Below are 12,560 nucleotides of genomic sequence, written 5' to 3' on the forward strand. Positions count from 1 at the left end.
AGGAAGCCTCCTCTTTCACCAGAACCGTTAGAGTTGACAGCTACATACTCGGGGGAGCAAAGCAGCAGCTCTTCAAGAACAGGTAACCCAGATGCTATCAAAAGCAGCAATAGAAGAGGTAAAGGACCTCTCGTCAGAGGGATTTTACAACAGACTTTTTCTGGTACCCAAGAACTCAGGGGTTGGAGACCAGTTCTGGACTTAAGTCCACTGAACAAGTACATAGGAGAAAAGTCAAGTTTGCTTATGGAGACATCTGCGTCAGTCCTAGCAGGCACCAGACAAGAAGACTGGATGGTATCGATAGACCTGCAGGACGCCCCTTTTCACGTACCAATTCACCCGAACTACAGAAAATATCTGAGGTTTGTGCATCTCAGGACAACTTATCAGTTCAGAGCACTTTGTTTTGGACTAACGCACGGCTCCTGGGATACGTTTTCACACGAGTGGTATCGAACGTAGCTCACTGGTTACATCTAAAAGGGATACGAATATCGATATACCTGGATGACTGGCTAATCAGAGCCAGATCGCAAGAAAAGTGTCTGGAGGATCTACAAGTGACAATGAATATGACGCTGGCAGCTAGGACTGGTAGTAAATCTAGCCAAATCACAGCTGACGCCTGTCACAAGACATCATCTACCTGGGGATGAGGATTCAGTCAGTGGTTTTTCAGGCTTTTCCAGCCCCGAAACGCATTCTGGATTGCTTAGAAAAGGTGAAGCTCTTTCTAGGGAGATGGACCTGCTCGGCGAGGGAGTGGATGAGTCTGCTGGGGACCCTCTCCTGATCGAACAATTGCTCCCTGGGAAGACTACATCTACGTCCACTTCAGTTCCATCTGTCGAGTTATTGGAAAAGAGGCCAAGACCTGAGATGTGGATTCCGATCCCTCTGGGAATCAGGAATCAATTGAGTTGGTGGGACGACCCCAACAAACTACAAGAAGGCCTCGAACTTCAACAGAAGAACCCCGACCTAGTGTTGTATTCAGACGCATCGGACGTGGGATGGGGTGCAACACTGGGGAAGGGCGAGATCTCAGGTCTATGGGAAAACCATCAGAAGAAATGGCATATAAACGTCAAGGAACTGGTGGCCATTCATCTAGCGCTAGTGCACTTCCAGGAGAAGGTCCAGAACAAGATAGTACAGGTCAACGCCAGACAACACCACAGCGTTGGCCTACATCAGGAAACGGGGTGGCACTCGTTTGGATTCCCCTTTACGATCAGCAAAAGATCTCCTGCTGTGGGCAGAAGCGAACAACATAACTCTGATAACCCGCTTCATAGAGGGAGAGAAGAACGTCAGAGCGGATCTTCTCAGCAGAGGAAGACAGGTTCTCATGACAGAATGGACCCTACATCACGAGGTATGCAACAGGCTTTGGAATCTGTGGGGAGGAATCCTCACTAGACCTCTTTGCGACACAGAGAACAAAGTGGTTACCAGTCTACTGCTCTCCAGTCCCAGACCAGGAAGCAGTGGCAGTGGACGCCTTCCTCATGGATTGGGAAGGACTAGACACGTACACTCTTCCCCATTCAAGATCCTAGACAGAGTCATGAAGAAGTTCAGGAGTCGAACGACTGCCTGCATGACCCTGATAGCTCCAGTTTGGCCCATGAGACCATGGATCACAGAAGTGATGGAGTGGCTAGTAGACATCCCCAGATCGTTACCAAAAAAGGAACGATCTACTCAGACAGCCACATATAGAGAGATACCATCAAAATCTCTTCGCTCTCAATCAAACTGTCTTTCGACTATCGAAAAACTGGCAAGAGCGAAGGGCTTTTTCAAGGGAAGCTGCAAGAACCATCGCAAGAGTTTCAGGACGTCCACAATCAAGGTGTACCAGTCAAAGTGGGACGTATTCAGGGAATGGTGCAGAATTAATAACATTTCCTCTTCCAGTACCTCTCTAACTCAAATGGCAGATTTTCTGCTGCATTTAATAACCCAAGAAAAACTAGCAGTATCAACCATCAAGGGATACCAAACAGCATGCTAGCTTCCTCCTTCCATCACAGAAATATTGACGTGTCAGGGAGACAAGGACCTCACAGACCTCATAAGGTCCTTTGAGACAGTTAAGAGGAAGGACAACCCGACCCCCTCTGGAATTTGGACGTAGTCCTGAAAATTTTTAACCTCGAGCAGGTTTGAACCTCTAGACAAGGCTTCACAGGAAGGATCTCACTAAGAAGACCCTATTCCTGGTTGCATTGGCTACAGCCAAGAGGGTAGGAGAATTACAAGCCTTTAGCAAGAAGGTAGGCTTCAATGGAGAGAATGCAGTCTGCTCAAAACAACTTGGTTTTCTCACTAAAAACGAGAACCCTTCTCAACCATGGCCCAGATCCTTTACCATACCAGGGCTGTCTCAGTTAGTAGGACAGGAAAAAGAGAGGCCTTTGTCCAGTGAGGGCCCTAAAATTTTATCTACAGAGGACCAGAAACATGAGAGGTCAGACAGACAACCTCTGGTGCTCAGTGAAGAAACCTTCGTTTTTTTATCAAAGAATGCACTGGCATTCTTTATCAAGGATTTAATAAACAAGCTCACCAAGACACAACAAGTCTATGAAATCGATTTTGGAAGCGACATTCTGGCAAAGCAAGTCTATCTTCGCAGATTGTTACCTAAAAGAAGTACAGACCCAATATGAGGATTGCTGTTCCCTGGGTCCGTAAACAAATGCCTCCAAGTACATAGTTGGAGAAGGTACTACTGCCTCTAACCTATAACCTTATTTTTATTATACCCTTGCCTTTTCTTGAATTTGAACTCACAGGTTGTCTGTGAAGGTTGTCGCAACCTTCCAAGTCTGGGGTTGCAAGTCTAAGTTAGGTTTTATGGAGTGTGTTTTTAGTGGTGTTAGTGGGTCAGGTGGTCAGCTCTTTGTCCATGGCTATGCCAGGATAGCAAGAGGTGGTGGTCTAGTCATGTTAAGGTCGAGGACCGTGTTACAGCCCCATAGAGACTTTCTACAGCCCCCTGGGTGGATCGCTGAGTCTCCACAAGAATGAATGCAGGCCAAATCAGGCAGGATAACTTATGAAACCAGCTTCCTTATCAGGTAGGAACCAGAGAATGGTTACAATTAATATATAGTGTTTAGTAATTATACGAATTCCCAACGGTGTTGCAATTCTCAACCCACCACCAATGGTGTCAATCAGCTAAATATATGTAACTACCAGGAAGTTAGATATTTAAAAATGGTATTTTCATTATAAAATAAGTTTTTAAATATACTTACCTGGTAGTTACATATATAAAAGGTCCCTCCCTCCTCCCCTCTGAGAACAGGGGCATGGAATTTCTGAGGACAATTGGGAATGGTTCCAGGTACCTGGTAGAGGGCGCACAGGTATGGTCACCTGACCATCTATCGGATTGCACAATTTTTAATTTCTGCCGTGGTATGAGATTGAGGGGTAATCGGTGGATAAAGCTATATATATGTAACTACCAGGTAAGTATATTTAAAAACTTATTTTATAATGAAAATACCATATTTGTTCTGACACGATACACAAACCGTCCGTCCTTTACATTGGGAAGACTCACTGGTTGGAGGGAGGAATCTGAGTGAGTCTCTATGAACTGACTGGAGTTCACCAGACCTTGTGTTCCCTTCCTGGTCAATAGAGCGAGGAAGGGAAAACTGCCTCTGACAAAATTATCAATTGTCAGACTTCTGGGTCCCTGTGCATGAAAGAGGAAACATCAGTTCATGCAAAGCAGGCTAGGAAGAACTTAAAGTCGGTGACATTAAGGCAATCACAGGCATTGGCTTTGTCTTATTGTCATGGTCTCTTTCCACCCCTTGCAAGGGGAAGGACTGGGGTCACTTCTATAATTATGAACAGAAAAATAACAGAAGCTCTGGTTGAGTGCTTACCTGCATCAACCGCCAGATCCAGCATGTAACGGCATGTCCGCTCCATGCCCGGAGGAAGAGAATCAATATGAGGAGAAGGAAGAGAACAGTCACTCCACATTCATTCTCCCAATCACAACCGTACATCTTAGGCGAGACGCAACCTGTCCTGTTAGAGGAGCCAGATAAGCTACATAACTTGTTGAGCAGCCACTACAGGACCCAAGGAAAAAGTGTCCAAGGACTTGTGTGCAACATCCCAAAGGTAGAAGGAAGTAAAGGTGGTCTGTTGGGACCACACTCCTGCCTTCAAAACCTGTGGGACCGACAGGTTCTTCCGGAATGCGAGGGACGGACCAATGCTGCGGACTTTGAGAGCTCTCGGATGAAGCGTACCGGTGTCGTCTTCTCCAGCAGCAGAATACCCTCTCCTTATCATCTCATGAAGCCAGAAAGAGATCATGTTCTTGGACACTTCTTTCTTGGTTGAGCCAGTACTAACGAAGTTGTCAGCACTCAGGCAGGAGGTGGCGAGTCCTCTTCAGATAGCGCCGCAGCACTCTAACAGGACACAGTAGCATCTCGTCTGGATCATTACCAACAAAGTCCTCTAGGGAGGGGATTGTGAAAGACTTGAACTGAGCGTCAGGGACCGAAGGATTCTGAGTCTTCGCTACGAAATCAGGCACGAAATCGAGCATAACTGATCCCCATCCCCTAGAGTGTTTAACATCAAAGGAAAGTCCGTGAAGTTCACCAACTCTCTTCGTCGATGCCAGGGCCAGCAAGAAGACGGTCTTGAGGGTCAGATCCCTGTCTGATGACTCTTGTAAAGGCTCATACGGTGCACGAGTCACGCTCCTTAGAACAAGAGTCACATCCCACGCAAGGGGCCTGAGATCCCAGGGTGGGCAAGTCCTCTTGAAGCTTCTCATCAGTAGGGATATCTCAAAGGATGAGGAGATATCTACACCTTTCAGCTAAAAGACTATTCCAAGTGCGGCCTGATAGCCTTTTACAGCTGAAACGGAGAGAAGCTTCTCTTGGCAAAGAAAGACAAGGAAGTCTGCGACTTGCTGAACAGTAGCTCTGACCAGAGAGATATCCCATCCACGACACCAACCACAGAAGACGGACCACTTTCCCTGGTATATCGCTGCAGATGATTGTCTGAGGTCTCCGGCCATCTCTGTTACTGCGCAACGCGAAAAGCCTCGCTCGCATGAGATGGCGGATGACCTCCAGCCATGAAGGCACAGCGACTGCACTGCCAGGTGATACTGCTCGACATAGGGTTGACACAGCAGGTTGGGCCAGGGGGGAATCTCTCGTGCCTTGGAAAGAGGGCTAGCAGGTCGGGATACCAAATGGCCTGCAGCCATTTGGGTGCCACCAGAATCATTCTGAGGTTCGGAGTGATCATCACCTGGTTGATCACTCTGCAAATCAGACAGAATGGAGGAAAGGCGTAGACGTCGGGGTTGTCCCATGGGTGCTGGAATGTGTCCTTCGCAGCGGCCCATGGGTCCAGCATGACTGAACAGAAGACCTGAAGTTTTCTGTTGTGCTGGCTGGGGAACAGATTGAAGACTGGGCATCCCCAGATCAAACAGCCTTTCTGCAACCTTCAGGTGAAGGGACCATTCTGTTCCAATCACCTGATTCTGGTGGCTGAGCTTGTCTGCCAAGACATTCCTCTTGCCTGGAATGTACCTGGCTGACAGCTCTACTGAGTGAACCAGTGCCCACTCATGCACCTGCATTGTAAACTGGTGGAGCGGGAGGGATACTAGGCTCTCCTGCTTGTTGACGCATGCCACTACTGTGGTATTGTCACTCATCAGTACCATGGAGTGTCCCATCACTCGATCCCGGAACTCTTGGAGAGCCAGGAAGGCTGCCTGAGTTCCAGGATATTGATGTGAAGGTGCTTGTTGTCTCGGTGCCACACTCCCAAAGTCAGCAACTCCTCCAGGTGTGCGCCCCATCCCTTGGTCGATGCATCCAAGAACAGAAGCATGTCCGGAGGGGGAGTATGTACATACACTCATATTAAGAGGTTCCTGTCGTCCATCCACCAGTCTAGGTCCTCTCTCACCTCCTTGGAAAGAGGGATGAGAAAGGACTGGGGGTCTCAGGACTGGGAGTTGTGCTGCCTTCCCAGCAACGAACTTGCTGATGCCATTGCTGAGTCTGAGGGAAAGACTTTCTCCTGAACTTGCTGCTACGAGTCCGAGGGAAAGACTTTCGCTGCTACCGTATCTATCAGCATGCCCAGGTATTTTATCCTCTGCTTGGGGTTGAGATCTGACTTCCCAAGGTTTACCACAATCCCAAGTTTGCGGCAAAGCCCAAGGAGCTGATCCCTGTTCTGTAGCAACTGCGAGTGGAAACTTGCCAAGACCAGCCAGTCATCGAGATACCTCAGTAGACATATCCCGTGCGAATGGGCCAAAGCTGACATGAGAAGGACACTCTTGTGAACACCTGGGGAGCAGTCAAGAGCCCGAAGCAGAGTGCCCTGAATTGGAAGACTGACTCCCCAATGATAAAGTGGAGGTACTTGCGAGAGGACGGATGAATGGGTAGTTGGAAATGAGCATCCTTCAAGTCCACCTTAAGTATGAAGTCGTTCTCCCTGATGGAGGCAAGCACGGATCGCACTGTCTCCATCGTGAACCAAGTCTAGCGAACGAATTGGTTCAGGGGAAAGAGGTCTACGACCAGTCTCCAACCCCCTGTGGCTTTCTCTACAAGAAAGATTCAACTGTAAAAACCTGGGGACTGATCCGACACGACTTCCACAACACCCTTGTCCAGCATGGCTTGCACTTCTTGCATTAGTGCGATATTTTTTGGTGATCCATGGATGTAGGTGCGGAGACGGACCGGAGCATTGGTGAGGGGTGGCCGAGACTCGAAGGGTAGTAGATATCCCTCCCGAAGGCCATCCACTATCCAGGTCTCAGCTCCATATTGCTGCCATGTTGCCCAATGGCACGACAGGCAACCCCCCACCTTCGGCAGCAGTTGGGGGGGAACGCCACCCCTAGCCTTTCCCCTTCTTTTCCCCTTGCCCCCTTTACCAGATTGGAAAGCGGACTGAAAGGGGCACGAAGACCCACCCTTTACAGAGGAAGAAGAAGGCTGGGTGTTTCCATGGGATCCCTTCGAAGACTGGGGCTTCTTAGGGGCCAAAGAAGAACTAGACTGACCCAAAGGCCTGGCCACAGTGGAATGTGAAGACCTGGAGGTCTTGGCCACCTGGTGAGCAAGGCGGTCGCTGTCATTGGCCTGACGCTTGTCTACTGCAGCCTCCACCAACTCTCTAGGGATGAGAGGTAGAACCCAATAACGGTCCATTCCACAGGGTCGTCGCTGACTCAGGCCCTGGCGAAGCGAGAAAGAATGGCGTCTCTCCGCTTAAGGACCAGGGTGGCCCAAAGGTTTGCCATATGGTGGATGAGGTAGGAGATGGCTCTGCCTCCAGACTGGCACAGTCTCCCGAAAGCGGAGCCTCCCCAGGTACGATCGTGCCTGAGGAAGCAGCCACTTTGGATACTGTGAATGACCACAGATCCAACCAGGAGATTGCCTGGAAAGATGCCATGGCGGTGGCTTCCAGGTTTGCTGCCTCTTGCTGGGAGAGAGAAATACTGTACTCTCTGCAGTAAGTTAAGTTGCTGCAACAGGAGAACCGGGCCTAGATGAACCAGGTCTGGGTCAACCTGTTTAGGTGGCAATGCCCTCTCCGAGGGCGTATAGAAGCGCTTCTGTCGAGGCAGAGGAGGGGGGGTTGTCTGAGCGGTTCCATACAGGGAACTGTCTTGCCCAGACACAAGACCATTCACTTGATCGAGGACCCCCTCGGCAAGCGTGGGCCACGGCAGCCCCACCGAAAAATTGGGTTCTTTTTTTGGTACTCAGATGGATTCGAGGTGCGAAGGACGATCCACAGACGAGGCAAAAGTCCTCTGTGTCTCGGGGGTGTCCGCATCCTGGGGAAGAGGACCCTCGAGTCCTTCCAGGGTGCAGTCTTCCCGACCTACTCTCCCCGCAGAAGGGAGAGCCTCTGCAGACCCCTGTGATCCTTCTTGCACCACCACGCAGGTGTACGATCTGGTCAATCCAAGAACTGAGTCACGAACGTTACACTCCCGAGGTCAACTCTGGGGAGACGACTCGCCAGAGTTCCTCCTGTCCAACTCGCGCCCCCTGGGAGGAGTCCAGGAGGTTGAGGGGACAGGTGAGGAAGATTGGGTGCCCCAGCTGGTCTTGCTGACAGAACCAGCGGGCTGGGAGCAGTCTCCAACCCACAGCGGTGACAGCAACTCGAGTCGAGGAGAAAGCTTCCCTTGGCAAAACGTTTTCCTGAGGAGAGTGGAGCGGTTCATGCGAGTCGAGCCGCGCACTTGGCTTCCCCGAGCAAGGCTGGCCACGTAAACGTGGCTGGGGACTGGGCGGAGTCAAACACATGGCTGGCTGGTGAGAACTTGCACTGTCCTCTAGACAGGCCCCAGTCTCTATCGAGGCCAAAACCTCTTGGGAAGAGTGAGCAGGGGACCTCTTCTCCGTCTCTCCAGGTGTCCAGACCCGAGAGACCAGCGCACCTTCCTGGGAACCTTGCTTGGCACTCATAGAAGTGCTAGCAGGAAGATTCAGAGCACCTGCTTGCCTGGACTCTTTCTCCCGTCCTGTGCCCGAGCCAGTATGGAGAGAGGTTTCTCCGGTACCAGACCGGGGTATCAGGGGCTCCTTAGAAACCCTGTACTCAGTGCAGCTTGCGAACGAGTGTCCGACACTGCGCTGGCCTTAGAAGCAGGCTTCTTTGGCACAGTGAAGGGAGTGCAAACCATGGTCTGCACACCCTCAGCTCCCAACACGATTGACCCAGGGGTCAATGAATCAGTTCCCTGGCCCGTGGACCGGGAAGAGCCAACGAGAGATCCCACTGCCTTCCCTGTGGAAAGAGGCAGTCCCTTAGAAGTCTTGGGGCGAGACTTTTCAGGGGCTGGAAAGCCTCAGAAGAAGAGGTAGCAGAGACGAGGACGACGAAGATGAAGACAACGAAGATGGTGACACCTTCCTAAACCTCTTCAACTTCTTCATCATCTTCAGGATGGCAGTCAGGTCCCCCATCCAGGTGGGAACAGCAGAAGATGCAAGCAGAGCCAGGGGAGCAAGGGAAGTGGGCACAACCTGGGTAGCAGAGACGTCAGTGATCAGGCCAGCAACTACAAGGGGCAGGTGGAACAACACAGGAGCCAGGAAAGCCAGGAGCCGGTGCATGAGTCGAGGGCACGGGTGGAGCACAAGCAGGAGCCAGGCCAGGCCAAGAGTCAGTAGATCCAGGAGCTGGAACCGGAGTCGGGAATGAGTGTGGGTCAGCAACAGCAGGAGCAGGCATGGAGATGTAAGGCACCGATGACATGACCATACTTGAGGGGCCAAGCAGAGATAATGGGCCCAGGAAGCCAGGAGGCAGTGGCATGGCATGGAGCATGGCAGGAGCAGCTGATACCTGGGAGGCCAGGTGCGAGGACACCGTCACAGGCAGCTTCCCAAACAATGTCATGGTGACGGCTGATGTGGTGGTTGCGTGGGTCGTCACCAGAGCGCCGGACAGATGCGATATCAGGCACTCCAATGATGGAATGCCAGGAAGACAGAGGTGCAGCCAGGTAGATGTAAGGTCAGAGACCTGGCCACAGAGAGACGCCTCCACCGCCAAACCTGAAGATAAAGTCGGGTCAAAAGTGGAGGCCTCTACTCGCTCCGGGGGGAAAAAATTCACCCCAGGAGTGAGGAGAGACCCCAGAGAGGATCTCCTGATCGTCTGCTCCCCCACGGCCTTCCACACCCGCAGAAATGAGTGAAGAAGGGGAGGGGAAATCCTCACCCAAGGGAGAGGCAGCAAGAAGGGGAAGCTTGCCGGGAGGGAGAAACGATCCCGATGGGTTAGCCACCAAGGGAGTTGTCAGGGGCGTATAACCATCAGACGACGCCTTGGCGGGCTTCCTTTGGTACTGTCTCCTCCCCTCAAACTTCGCCCACTGCTCGGCAGACCAGGAACAACACTCAGAGCACGGAGAGTTACAAAAACACACACTTCCTCTGCAGGTGGAGCAAAGGACGTGTGGGTCCATGTCTACATGTGAGCAGAAGCTATTGCACTTCTTCCCTCCCACCCCAAGACATACACTCTGGGGGATGGAGGGCTTACGGGGTTTATCAACATTCATAATGAATCAACAAAGGAAAAACAAGATCCCACTGGGAAAACATCTCAACAGCGGTCATGGCAGAGAGAGAGAGAGAGAAACATGTCTGGCGCACACTACAGCTGAAAGCAAATTGGAATGTTTACATCCGGACAGACGGTACTCCTGCCTCCTGGATGGTAGTTAACTGCCTAACCACCTTGTTCGAAAGTTCAGTGGCCATTTCCAGCTCCGCTGAAAGTAATTCCCAATGTAAAGGACTGACGGTTTGTATACCATGTCGGAACAAATGACAATTAAAGAGCTTTAAAGGCTTGTGAAATTGTTAGGGAGTCATCAAGAGTTATCCTCAAGCAATTTAATGTCCCTGTGCTGGACTTGGTTTATAACAGCATCATCAAACATCAAATTTGCATCCAACTGCATTCTGATGTATCCTACAGAAAATCTGGTCAACAGTCTCACCTGGGTATTGACAACCCTGGCAAAACTGACGGTGCTGAAAAGCAACAATCACTTGTAGAAGGAAATAATCCTTAAGCAAAGTCACTATTCCACTGTAAATTTTCTCTCCACTGTCACCAACCTGGGAAACATAGATGACTTGAACATCCAGCCCAACCATATGGAGAAAGCATGCTTGCTTATGATCATCATCAATTTTCCCACACCCACGATCGATGAAAATGAAACCTGTTGAATGAAACTGTCTAAACAAAATGTATAGAAAAAGGATTGGAGTGGATGCAGAGTAGAGATAGGTAGGCGTGAGAAATCCTAACCCTTTCTAGAATGCCGTGTCCTGACCTAACCAGACCTTAACTCCCTAACCTAACTTAGGGTGCCTTGCCCTGACCTGGGCAGAGGGGTTACGCCCCCCCTGGACCCCTCCCCCACAAGTAACATTGAATATCCTTATCTCCTTACTCTGCATACTACCCAGAGGATCATTATTACATATTTTGTTTACCATTGTTCAATCTGGAATTGTTTCAACAGTGTGTGACTGGCGATTCATAATGTCTATACAATGGGCATGTGATGCCAAAGCCTTGTAAATAGAGAGGTTTAACTTCATTTCCAAAAGAGTCCAAAGTGTCTGTCTTTGCCAAAGAAACTGCTACAGAAGTAGTCTGTCCCTCATGGCTATGCCAGGCTACTGTAGGTCTATTTTTCAGACAATATTTATGGTCTAACTAACCTAATAGCATGGAATGTGAGATTTACAGTGGTAGCCAACTAATGGAATTTGAAGGGAATCACCTAGGCTATTAATGATAAGTTAGATTTGATGCTGTTACATGGTGGGTAAAATTTTATGAGTTGCCAATAGCCTGACTCCAGGCAACCATTTTTTTCATAAAAAAAACATTTTGGGTTTTTCATGCAGAAATGGCTAGGATATGACAGAGGACTAAAAGAACCTAAAAAAACCAACCTAACATGAGTTAAGTATATCTTAGTTTAACCAGACCACTGAGCTGATTAACAGCTCTCATAGGGCTGGCCGGAAGGATTAGATTTATTTTACGTGGCTAAGAACCAACTGGTTACCTGGCAAAGGGAGCTACAACTTATTGTGGAATCCGAACCACATTATGACAAGAAATGAATTTCTATCACCAGAAATAAGTTCCTCTAATTCTTCATTGGCCGGTCGGAGTGTCAAACGCTTGGCCAACAGCGTGCTGGCCGAGAGCTCTACCCACCCCTCCAATGAAGAACTCCAACCTAACATAACCTAGGGATGTTTACTGGTTACAATTTTGTCATATTAGCTATGGAGTGAGGGGGCCATAATTTGATATTACATAGTTCTACCATTTTTTATTTATTAGTTATGCATAGTGTTTATGGGGGGTTCAAAATAACAAGAATGAAGAGCAAATATGTAGGTTAAAATTTCATATTGTGTATTGGGAACTTATAAAATAATACCGAACATCAGTTGAACATCACTGTTGGAGATTCATAGGCTAATAATATGCAGAAAATACCATTCAATCACAGAACCATTATTTTTTTTCAGAACATAAATACTAATTCTTACTTTGTTTGGCTACCATGTACTCCAAAGACGTCATTGGGATATGGCCACCGTGTACGGCCTAACAAAAGAAGCTGGGAAAAGCGACCTTTCCCCTAAAATCAAAGCCGACACTCATATTGGAAGATGGATTACCTAGGCCTACGCTAGGCTATTTGTGGGTCCTTTTTTGGGATGACTATGATTATTTGAAAGCTTTTAGCCCTTTTAGCCGGCAAACGTATTCTGAAAAAATGAAATATGTTAATGATGTAATCTCAGAGAACGACCAGTCGGTATTATTTTATAAGTTGCCAATACACGATATGAAATTGTAACCTACATTTTTCGAAAGAGCTCTACATCAAATTACGACTTATAAGGTAAACACTACCAGGGCCCCGTAACTAATAC

At 49.0% G+C, this 12,560-nt stretch overlaps 1 long non-coding RNA gene across 2 annotated transcripts in view; it reads right to left on the minus strand.

The window, feature by feature from the left end:
* The window catches only part of LOC136843790 (uncharacterized), a 128,333-nt gene that overhangs the window by 114,658 nt on the left and 1,115 nt on the right, over nucleotides 1–12,560 (minus strand). For both annotated transcript variants that reach the window (XR_010854678.1, XR_010854677.1), the window contains exon 2: nucleotides 12,171–12,392. This is a non-coding gene — a long non-coding RNA (uncharacterized lncRNA). The remainder of the gene's footprint in view (nucleotides 1–12,170; nucleotides 12,393–12,560) is intronic.

This window comes from Macrobrachium rosenbergii, chromosome 12 (genome assembly GCF_040412425.1).
Source record: "Macrobrachium rosenbergii isolate ZJJX-2024 chromosome 12, ASM4041242v1, whole genome shotgun sequence".
Lineage (NCBI taxonomy): Eukaryota > Metazoa > Arthropoda > Malacostraca > Decapoda > Palaemonidae > Macrobrachium > Macrobrachium rosenbergii.